This window comes from Suricata suricatta, chromosome 8, assembly GCF_006229205.1.
Source record: "Suricata suricatta isolate VVHF042 chromosome 8, meerkat_22Aug2017_6uvM2_HiC, whole genome shotgun sequence".
Lineage (NCBI taxonomy): Eukaryota > Metazoa > Chordata > Mammalia > Carnivora > Herpestidae > Suricata > Suricata suricatta.
The window spans coordinates 100,019,676-100,032,157 of record NC_043707.1 but is presented as its reverse complement, the minus strand read 5'-3'; the positions used below and the strand labels follow the sequence as shown (position 1 = coordinate 100,032,157).

Sequence of the window (12,482 nt, the reverse complement as noted above, 5' to 3'; positions counted from 1 at the left end):
CAGCCAGGCCTGGGTCCTTTGTTACAAGTGACCTCCGACAAAGTTTTTCCTCACAAGAGGGGTCAATAGGAAAACACTTTGAAAGGAGTAAGGAACACCATGAAAAAGACATATTATTATCTGCCTGGATGGTTAAATAAAGCCGTGTGAATTAAGAGCTAGCTTCCCATGTCTCATCCTTAGAAAAAGATGATTTTAATATTAAATGTATTCCTTTCACTTGCTAAGACATACATTAATTATGAGGAAAAAATTTCCAAAATATAAACCTAAGTCTGTTAATGAGCACAAACCTTCCCAGAAAAGCAGGAAGTTATGGAGACCTAACCTAGGATGAGAAGCCATCTGGGACTTTAGGACAAGCCCTCGGACTAACTGGCGGCGGCACACGGTTGTGAAATGGTAAGTTAAACACCACTAAACATTATTATGGTTTCAAAAGGTAGTTACAGGCTTCAGTAAGCGCACTTTTATCACACGAACACACAACCTAAAGCCAGAACAGTTCAGTTTAATGTGCCAAAAATATGCTCCCCCCATACATTGTTAGAAAGAGCAGTAGCAAAAGAAATCGAAAATTTGCTGCTAATTCATTTGATGGCAGCCAACATTTCCTATCTTCCTTGGCAAGAGGGCCATTTTTCTATGCTGTATTTTGCACACAGAAATCTGCATAGAGTGATTTGCATACCAAAAACACATTTGTAAAGGAAACTGTTTGCATAGAAGCCAGGGAGAGCTGGGGTTGCCACTGTTGGCTTTTCTACACACAACACCCCCAGGCTGCTTGCTTTCCGCTTCCCCTCTACACTGTATTTCCCACAAAGGGTTATGTACTTTACGATGCATTAAAAATTAAAGCAAATATATCTTGTACATATCCAAAGCAACTGTAAGAACAATAACAACACAGGCTAAATTTTTCTAGGCTAACAGACTTGCATGTTTATGAAGGAGCTGGTAGTAATAATACGATAATAAATAATAGAGTGAGCTTTTATGTTATACCATGTGTTTTATATAAATTATTGTTAATTCTGCAAGTCTTCAAGGTAGGTGCTGGGGTTCCCCATTTTACCTAAAAGGAAGCTGAGGCTGGGGAGCTGGAGGTCAGGTAATTCGCCAAAGCCGCATGGGCCAGCACTGGTGAAGCCAGGTTTGGAAGCCTGGTCTCATCTCTCAGCCCTTTCCTGCCCCCCCCTGCCCCCCACTGCCTCCCCACCCCGCCCCAAGTTTTGCTGCATAGCATTGTTTCATTTCCAAGGGCCGAGTCTACCAGTCTGGGGGTGGTAGGGAGTCCTCCGGGGAGAGGTGTACCCCTTGGGTTTCCTGGCATTTTTTTTCTGACCGGCTCTTGGAAGCAGGACCGCCAGTGTCAAGGCTCAGTGAAGGTGCCCAATAAACTAGCTCAGTGACAGACACGGGGTGAATGGGCAATGGCCTGTGATTCAGAGGGTGCCGGGGCAGAGCGGGTAGACGGCTTGGTCGCCACACAAAGAAGGTACATGGTAGTTGAGATGCAATGGAACCCTCCCGCTCAGTGCCCATGCGCTATCGCCAATTCCGTGCCAGCCCAGCTGTATTCTTGGAAACACAGAATGGTTTTGTGTGTGCTTAATTATAATGCTACTTACAGAGAATTTATCAGCAGCAAATCAGATGCCTGATGCATTTCTTAAGGAAAAAATTGGTAGTGGCACTTTGAAACGTATTCTGATGCATCCTTTGGATTCTTCCAGTACACAGCATTTGAAAGAACTCGGCCATTTCTGGAAAGTCAATGGGGGGAAATGCGCAGAATGAAAAGACTGAGGATGCTTGCGTAAAAGCGTTGTTATAAACATTTGCTTTCTTTTAGGAAGTTTCTTTGTGTGTTTTGCTCACCTAGTTTCCCTTTCTTGGGGCATGACAGTAAAATTTGTATCTAATCATATCTGCTTATCCAGGATTGCCGTTGTCCAAAGATTCCTGGCTTTGAGACTTCACTGTGATTTAGCCACTGTTAGGAAGCAGTTTTTCTGACAGTTTCAGTAATAAATCTTTTTTGATAAGATCTATGGTAGCTCTGCCTCACAGCAAGTTCCAGGCTAAAGCAGGTAATGGAATGACAAGCTGCTGTGGCGGCAGACAGACCTGCTTCGAATCCTGGTTTTGTCACTATGGGTTTACCTCAATCTCTCAGAGCCTCCATTTCTTCATCTGTAAAATAGGGGAGAACGTAAGGGCAGAGCCCTGTTGCCTGCCAACTATTTCACTCCCCTTCCTTGCTGACGACAACAGCAACAACAACAACAACAAATCCTGATCTTGTTTAGCTCCCGATGTGCCCAATCCCAGCAGATGCATTGCAATAAGTTGTCCATTCCTGCTACTGGTGGTTGGTTTGCAGCATCCATAGGAAAGCAAGGGACCTAATTCTGGCTGAGGAGGCCAAACGGGAAATGGCAGAAGCTTCCGAGAAAAGATTTTCCTCTCTGATAAGAGAAGACACACGGGAAGAGAAAGCCCATCTGCCTTTGGCCCTCCTGCTTCCTGATCTGGATGTTGTTGGGGGGACATGATGTTTGGTGTAACAGGAGCTGTCTCTTCAAAACAAGGGGGACAATCGCTGACACATTAAAGATGGCAGAACGGAAGTCCCAAAGAGCCTGAGTCCTTGGAGAAACACTGGTCTATTGAACTAAACTTGGTCTACCTGTCTCCAGATTTCTTGTTAATAATAAATGTCTTTTATTGTTTAACCTGCTGTGTACTGAGTTTTGTATTTATTGTAGACCCCCCCCCCCAAATCCTAACTTATACAAATATCAGCCTCACAGGATGGTTGTGAATACGTGATATGTTGGATGTAAAGTAGTTAGCATAATACCTGGCACAGTGAATCATCACTATAAATATTAGTAACAGCATTAATCAGACAGTAATGATTCAAGAGAACAAAGTTTCCAAACACAACAGATGAATCAAATGAATAGTACAGGTGTAGCACAATAAAAAAAGCTTTATATTTTTGGTAAGGGCTGGGGGAGACATTGAGGTATAAGACAATGACTACAGCAACAAATCCTTATATCTGGGAGTGAGATGTAACTACAGCCAGAATGAGAACGTTATTGGAGATGAAAGCACTGTGGTTCTTTGCCAGGTTTCCATCCACCCTCTTACAAATGGACAATCACCCTGTCAGCAGCTCTGATTCATGTCTGAAGACTAACAATTACGTGCATGTGAATTACCAGCCTTGCAAAGGGGCAGAGTTCTTTCAACTCACTGAATCTCTTTCCAGAATACCAAATTTTGCTAGTATTTTCTAAAAACACACCCCCCCATTGTGGCAGGAAATATATAGTGATATATATTAAAATATAATAATTTAGGAATATGGTTTCCTTAAATGTAGCCTGCCATTTTGGTACCCTGTGGTAACTCATAGGACTACATATAGTTTACACATGAAATCACCAGTTTTTAGAACAATCTACTAGAACGCAAAGTAGGAATATAGTAAGATAACATGTGAAAGTACCTGGCATAATAGAGGTAATAATAATAAAGTAATCTTAAAGTAAAACAGATATCTTCCTGCACGGTGCTTTTGCAAAGAGGCAAATGACAGGGTTTCAAAGTAACAATGAGAACTAAACACACACATACTCACATCCATATCCACTTATGCATAGGGTCAGCATACAGCCACCCAAAGGACTTTAAAAACCCTGATTAATCAATCATTTAACATAAAAGAGAATCAGACATGTAGAAAAAATTCATCAAGAATTGAAGATAAAGAAGAATTTCTGGTTACTTTGCAGTTAATTAAATAAAACCACCAATTCTTGAACACGTTGGTTAGTGGAGATTCTCTTGTATATTATACACACATCTGCTTTTCTCAAAATCCATCTGTTCCTCTTTCTTTCTTACCATAAAGGACAAAATTGTTGGTGGCTTAACAGTTCTCCAAAATTGATGATCTCTGCATTACTAAGAGACTAAGATATCATTCATTCCTTAGACACAACTTCCAGCCTTTACAATGTGGTGCATTTTTTCCCTACTCATTTGTATGGAATTTAACACAACAATGACACAGCTATCAGTTTATTAATGCACTGTAGTCTTTTTTTTTTCACACAAGGTTTCTTATTGTTTAAATTGAGGTATAACTGACATATAACATCATATTAGTTTCAGGTGCACAAGATAACGATTTGATGTTTGCATACACTGCGAAATAATCACCACAGTAGGTCTAGTAACTATCCTTGCAGCTGGAGTCTTAACTTGATTGAGAGACAGGAGTTAAGGGCTGTATGTCAAGGAAGAAAAAGATATTTGAGGTGTATTTTATAGTCTCGAGATATTTTTTACACCTTTATTGAGATCATTCACATATCATGAAATTCACCTTTTGGAAGTGTTATCATTCAGTGGTTTGTAGTATAAAAACTGTGCAACCATCACCACTAATTCCACAACACTTTGATCACACCAAGAAGAAACCTGTACCCATTAGCGGTCACTCGCCCTTTCTCCCTCCATCCCTGCACCCCCACCCCAGCCTCTGGCATCTGCTAATCTACTTTCTATGGGTTTGCCTATTCTGGACATTTCATATAGATTAATGCATACCATATTTGGCTGTGCCTGGCTTCTTTCACTTAGTATAATGATTTCAAGTTTCATCCATGTTGTAGCATGTATTTTATTCATTTATTTCTTTTATGTCAAATGGCATTTTATTCCTTTTTATAGTGAAAACCTTCCATCATGGGTTGCCTGGGTGGCTCAGTCGGTTAAGCATCTGACTACAGCTCAGGTCATGATCTCACAGTTCATGCGTTGAAGCCCCGCTTCAGGCTCTGTGCTGACAGCATGGAGCCTGGAGCCTGCTTTGGATTCTGTGTCTCCCTCTTTCTCTACCCCTCCCCAGCTCGTGCTCTGTCTCTCTCAAAAATAAACATTAAAAGAATTTTTTTAATTAAAAAAGAAAACATTCTATCATATGGATATACAACATTTTTAATCCATTCATCAATTGATGGACATTTGGGTTGTTTCCACTTTGGGGCTAATATGAATAAAGCATCTCAAAATATCTTTATTGAGGTGAAATTAATTTAACACACAATTAACCATCTTAAAGTGTATAATTAAGTGCCATTTACGGTATTCACAAGGTTGTTCAACCACCACCTCTCCATGCTTTTAAAATCTGAGAAAGATACTCCATATCCATTAAACAATCACTTCCCATTCTCTTCACTCCATCCCCTAGTAATCACTAATCTGCTTACTATCTCTATGGATTTGCCTATTTTGATATATTATAAAAAACGAATCATACAATATGTGACCTTCTGTGTCTGGCTTTTTTCACTTAGCATAAGGTCTTTGAGGTTCATCCAACTTGTAGCCCCCGTCAGCCCTTTGTTCCTTTTTATGGTTGAATAATATCTCATTGTTTGTATCTACCCCCATTCATCCATCCATTTACCCTTTGATGGACATTTGGGTTATTTCCACCCTTTGTCTTCTCTTCTCCCTCCACTCCCTTTCTTTCCACACAGCAACCTAAAGGTCATTCCATGGGTACAGTCCTTCATGGGTTTTCCAATGGCTGTAAGAACACTCTAAGAAGCCCATATTGTTTAACAAGAACTACAAAGTTTAGAGTGATCCTCCTCCTATTTATCTTTCCTACTTCATTTTGTATCAGCCCCTCTACAACTGAAAGGCTCCAGCCAAAATGAACTTCTCTCACTTCCTCAAAACCATCAGGCTTTCCCTTTCTTCAGGGCAGGTGCACATCCTGTACTCACTGTTATGTATCTTCTTTTTGCCAATTGAACTCCTGCTTACCCTCTAGGTCTCATTTCAGGTATCACTTAGATGTGCAATCTTACAAACACCCTCAACTTCTTTGCAGCACTTTGCATGACTGTAAATTACTTTTCCTACTAGACTGTAAACTCCTTGAGTGCAGGGACCACGCATTATGCTCATCACAAAAACCCTTCTGCCTAGCACGACACTTGGCATATGATAGATGTTGATCAACAGACTGGGCATGGGCAGAATTACCAAATTGCCTCAAAAATTTTGGATACTCTATCACTGAATGTCTCAAAATACAGTAACTAAAATGGACACACATACACACACATCTTAGTTATAATTACATTGTTAGAATTCTCCCTACTTATCCACCCAAATACAGCATTTAGAAAAGCAAGACAAACTCTTCTAAATAATATTAACATTTAATTTTTTTTTCAAATAGTTCTTTGATCATGATTTTAAAAAATTGATCTTGGGGTACCCAGGTGGCTCAGTCAGCTGAGTGTCTGACTTTGGTTCAGGTCATGATCTCGCATTCATGGGTTCGAGCCAGGTATTGGGCTGTGTGCTGACAGCTCAGAACCTGGAGGCTGCTTTGGATTCTGTGTCTCCCTCTCTCTTTGCCCCTCCCCTGCTCATTCTCTATCTCCTGTCTCTCGAAAAAAGAAACATTAAAAAAATTTTTTAAATATTGATATTTAAGATCACATTGAACAAGCATACTATAATTGAATGGCTGCTACTATAATCTTCTGACTTCAGTGATTATTCTTGCCTTTGAAAGGCTCAAAAGAAATACTTTCTAAAGACACATTTATATACAGCAAGAACAAATACTCAAAACATTAATACCTTGATTCTTTTCAATCTTTATCAGTGTGGTTTAACATGTAAATATGGCCTTTGTTTTTCAAGATTTTACCTACTCTCTTTATTCACTTCTCAAAAGACAGATCAATGGATGAGATTACAGCTCCCTATCATGAAATTAATTTCATATACTTGAAACACCTACTTTGATCACCACCTGGGGGAAAAGATAAATAGCCTAAGCCAGCTTTTTTAGCTGTAGGAACTAAAGACTGGAGGAAAGTATTAGAAAATGTGATAAAATAAAGCCTTGATACTGCAGTACCACAAATGTAAAAAAAAAAAAAAAAGCATGGTTTTTAATATCATCAGGCCCTTCAAGTTAGAACCTGGCATGGAAAATGATTTAAATATTAAATTAAATGTATTTAAGTATTTTGCAATTTGATTACTTCTAAGCAATTGTGCCATAGGTTTTCCTCAATTGAAATACATTATAAACTTTCCATTAGTATAAAATTAGGAAAGGTTTAGGGTATATACATCTTTTTTTTACAAATAGAAATTTAAAAAATATTTTTGAGGTACTATAAAAAGCAGTTTATGAAAAGGATGACTGGTTATGTCAAGGCACTGAGCTGGAGTCATGAGGAAAATGTGCACTCTGATTCAGACTGAGCACTTACTAGCTCAATGATGTCTAGAAAGGTACCCAGCCTGAGAGTCTGTCTCTTTATATATAAAATGCATGACCTTCAAGGACTGAGATTATGAGAAAATGCATATAAAATGTCTCATAATACCAGACATATATTATGGCTTTTCTGATTCTAGCAGATTTGCCTGATTTCACTGAGTGGTAATTACAGACAAAGTAAAACACTGAAGAGAAGTTTAAGTTGAACCAAAGGAATAGTTAGTAACTAGGGAAAAAATCTCCAATGACTCTGAATGTAAAAGAGTCATTAAATTACTTAAATTAACTTTTATTTATTAACCTTAAATTTATTTATTTATTAACCTTTATTAACCTTAATTTTTATTCTTTGTTGTTAGCTACTCTGGCCCCTACTTAGTCAGACATTTGTAAACTAGCAATAAAAAAGAGATAAACAGAAATCTAGAAACTGAACAGGAAAACTGCTGACCCCATCTAAGGAAACCCATGTCCTTGACCATGTCCGTGATAGTCAGAATCATGCCAAATAGTTTTTAGATTATAATTCTCAGGATATGTTACAGAAATTATCTGCTGTTCTCAACAGTGCAGTCATGAAATACCACAGAGCAGAACAAGCAGTATCTTGAAATTCCAAAGATTTTGGGAATTTTTGCAGCACATCCCTAAATCATAGTACTTATAGAAAGAACGTAATAAATTGTTGGCCAAAGAAACTTCCTATAAACATTCTACAAGACAACACTAGACAGAAATATATTTCTATTAAAATTTTCTTAGTAAGACCCTGTATAAGTTAGTCCTTTGAAATTTATCATTCTCCTTGAGAACTTTTCTTTTCAAAAAGTTCTGGAAGCCAACTGCCTAAGGAAAATCAGAGTCTTAATAATACATAGTATCCTGGAAGCACCTGGGTGGCTCAGTCGGTGAAGCATCCAACGTCAGCTCAGGTCATGATCTCAGGGCCTGTGGGTTCCAGCCCCGCATCAGGCTCTGTGTTGACAGCTCAGAGCCTGGAGCCTGCTTCAGATTCTGTGTCTCCCTCTCTCTCTGCCCTTCCCCCCGGCTTATGCTCTGTCTCTCTCCCTCTCTCAAAAATAAACTTTAAAAATTAAAAAAAATAATGGTATCCTTCCCATGCGTACTCCCCAATAATAAACAAAATTGAGGCACTAAATATGTTTCATTCTAGCTCATTCACAAGTTCTGATTTTTTTTTTCCTCCAACTTCTTTATTATTCAACCAAGACAGTTCGAATATACTTACTTAAATTTAGACACTTTTTAACTTCTGTTAACCACTGAACAGTTTGCTATTATATAGTCAAAACATCAACATCTTTTAGGTTTGCAGTCTTCAGTACAAGTTAAGGCAATCATGTAACATTCTGGTAAATTATAGCAAATATCACACTGAAGTTTATTTCTTGTTCATGTTCTACAAACATCTCTAATTCACAAAATTTCACTAATTTTATAATTTCCTCAAGCAGAGATGTGAAGGCTACGGAAAACTGAAAATGTGCCTTATAACTTCAGTAAACTTTATGAACCTCAACTGTAGCAAAGATAATGAAAACATGTACCAAATTAATGTCACTTGTGACTTGTCACATTTGGTGACATTTGGTGACATTCCAAAGTCACCAAAGCCATTCTTTAATATTCAACAAAAATTGGAATTGCAGGGTTTCATGTGTGCGTGTTTAAATGTCAGGGTGGTATGGTCCTTTTTGGATGCATGGCTGTTGAAAGCTGAGTTGTACAAAAGAAATTTTTAGAGAACAGAGGCTTTTCTTTACATATTTATTCTCAGAGCCTGCCCTTCATCTCATTTTGGTTTTCCACATTGATCCAATTGTAGCACTTCCTGGAGAGAGCTATGTTCTAATCAGCAACATCAGGAAGAGAATTGGACAAAGCAAAAGGAGAAAATGCAGATCTTCTCATGTCATGTCTCTTTGAAAACAGAGAATACATTCTAAATTATCAGGCAATATAAGTCACAATCTGACTTTTAGTAATTTTTACCTGTAATAGATATGAGCAGGAAACATGGTATGAGTCCATCATCTACTCAATAGGTACACGATTTCTTTTGAGGTGAATACCCTTTTAGCAGAATTTCACTTTGTTCCCTGTCCCATATAGTTGTGCTGACCTTAAAACCTCATTAGTAGGCTATTCAGGAAATCTCCACCGAACGGTGGATCAAGGCAGAAACAATCCCGAGATCCTAAATTACCTAACATTACTTCCCGTTAAGGATTTTCTCCTTACGGTAGCTGAACAGCTACTGAGCTAAAGCAGCCATGCTGACTCCCCAAAGACAATGGTCCGGACCCCTAAATGAAACGCCTGCAACCCTCTTGGGTCGCCCAAAGAGAAGGAATCAATCCTTTAAAATAACTCGGACTACCTATAGTCCCCTCCCCCAAACCAGAAAACCGAACATTTTCCAAGCCAGCACTGCCTGGACGTGACCTCCCACAGGATGGCAATCCGGGCAGACTGCGGCCACAGGAGGTGACCCGCCCACACGCCACGCCTACTTCTGCTTCTTCAGGGATCTGGGCGCTTGGGGCACCGGGGGGCGAGGCATCTTGAAATAAACCTTGACCAAGTCGTAGATGAACCACTGCAGCGCCGTCAGGGTGCCGATCATTATGATGCGCGCGAACAGGCCCTTCCACGCACCCGCGAACCCCAGCCTCTGGAGAACTCCCAAGGCCGAACTGCCCTTCTCCTTGTTCAAGACGGACACGACGGAATCGGCCGGGTGGGACACGGCGGCGCAGAAGACGCCGGCGAGGTAGCCGGCCACGAAGGTCACGGCCAGCTGCTCGGCCTTGGTGCACTGGCTCTGGGGCTTGGGAACGACGTGCTTGTAGAGCGCCTCCACCGTGCGCTCGAAGCAGGCGAACTTCATCATGGTGTAGGGGATCTGGCGCGGCCACAGCGGCGCCACGCCCTTGTAGAAGGCCCGCAGGCCCTCCTCGCCATACACGCGCGGCGCGCAGCGTGTCCGCGAAGCCCGGCTGCGTCTGGATGCACACCTTCACCGCCTCCATGGGGGGCAGCGCCACGTCGGCGAAGAACTCGGCGCTGGCCGACGCCGCCAGGTACAGGCCGGTCTCCACCTGTACGCCTTCTCCGGGCCCAGCAGCTCGGCGTAGCGGATCTTGAAGACCTCGTAGAGGCCGAACTTGAACAGGCCCTGCAGGGAGTAGCCCAGGAAGGTCGGGGCCCAGCCTCGGGCCAGGCCGCGCAGCCCGTCATCGCGCAGCGTCACGCCGAAGCCGCTGACGATGCCCCCGTACTTGGCGGGGTCCACCTGCATGCGGCACTTGACCAGGTCCAGGGGCACGATGGCCGTGTGCCTCAGCCCGCAGCTCAGCATGCCGCCCAGGCCGCACAGCAGCAGGTATCTCGCGGAGCCATACCCATAGCTCTGCTCCTCTGCGGCCACCGCCGCCCACAGCCTGCCCTGGAGCGGGCCCCAGCTTCTGGCCTGCGGGACTCGGCAACCGGTGGCGTCACGCATGACCGTGTCCGCCCAAGTCCCTCACCTTCCTCGGCGAGAGCTCTTTCCCCTCGGGGGCCAAGGCCAGGCATGCAGGTTTCGTGAGCTTCCCGCGCGTGCGCGCCTCCGCGAACCCAACGGTCGGCGTCCACGGAGCTGCTGCCAGCGCTCGACAGGCGCCTGCGCATCCCCTACCAGCTGGGTTAGCTGGAGGCCAGAGGCCTCACCTTGCCCCTCACCTCCAGGACCGCCCTCCGCCCCTCCCTCACACCTTTAGCCCAGTGGGCTTCTGGTACCGGCAGGAGCCCCGCCCCTCAGCCCTCCTTAGCCAATGGGCAGTGGTCCGTAGATCTCACCTTGAGCAGTAAGGCTTTGCGTGCCCTGGTGACTTCTGCGCAGCTCAGCTGCCTAGTCCTCTACAATGATGCTAAAAAAGTAAATCAATAGGTACAGACATGAGTAAACACAGGAATAGGCGAGCAAATACAAGAGGAGTTGGGCGAGGGGCCGAAGAATCGCCATGCACCGTTGCCTTCCTGAGATACCTTTCTGGAGGTCTCACGTAATTGTGCCCATGTAGGGCACTAGTCATCTCCATGGCAACAGTGTTCTATGGAGGGAATGGGCAGAGAGAACCAGGACCCTGGTGTTGGAGACCAGCCAGTCCTGCGGCTTCTAGCCTAACATTCTCATCTGGCAGATAGGGATGACATCTCCCCTAGGGCACTCACACCCACATTCCTTTACCCTTCAAGAGTTGCACTGAGGGCTTAGGAAGCATGGAGGTACTCATTAAGTTGGGGGGTGGAGATTCTGTTGATTAGTCTCATTCATTAGGTATTTTTTCATTGACTACTGAATCCCTGGCCTAATTCTGGAGATCACAAAAGTGAGGCAGAAGCCCACACTTCCCTTAGGGAGACTGCAGTCTCATTGGCCTGGAAAATGAGGACTAAGTGACTCCACGTGTAAATCACTAGCATTCACTTGTTCATTCACTCACTGTGGGCTAAGCCTTGTGCAGGGTTAGGGATTTAAGAAAGAGCTAGACTGGGGCACCTGGGTGGCTCAGCCAGGTGAGCATCGGACTCTTGATTTCAGCTCAGGTCATGATCCCAGGATCATGGGATTGAGACTTGCTTACGATTCCCGCCCCGCCCCCCTCTCTCTGAGGAGCTAGATATAGTCCTGCTTATTTCTAAACAAGATTTAAAAATCAGAATTGTGTGGTATTATGATAGGGGTTGGAATAAAGTTCTGCATGAACAATGAGGGAGCAACAAATTCTGTCTCATGAGGTTGAGAAGACTTCTCAGAGGAGATGGCCATGTAGCTAGGTCATGAAGGATGAGTAGGAGTGTGTCACATAAAGTAGATGGAAATGTAAGTCCAGGTTAGGGAAAACATGAATACATGAACTACTGAGGAGGCATGAGCGATCCAACATGGTGGAAACTACAAGGGTTGACTCTAGAAAAATAGAATTGGGTAAAATGAGGGAAAGCTTTAATGCCTTATTCAGCACTTTGATATTTATCCTGTAGGGAGGCTAACATTTCTCAGAAGTGTAATCCATAGACCACCTGCATCAGGATCACCTGGAATGCTTTATTTAAAATCTAAGCTCAC

General features: G+C 42.7%; 1 pseudogene; it reads right to left on the bottom strand.

Annotated features, from left to right (window-relative positions):
* Nucleotides 1-9,878: 9,878 nt before the first annotated feature.
* On the bottom strand, nucleotides 9,879-10,950 carry LOC115297679 (annotated as a pseudogene).
* Between the last annotated feature and the right edge of the window lie 1,532 nt (nucleotides 10,951-12,482).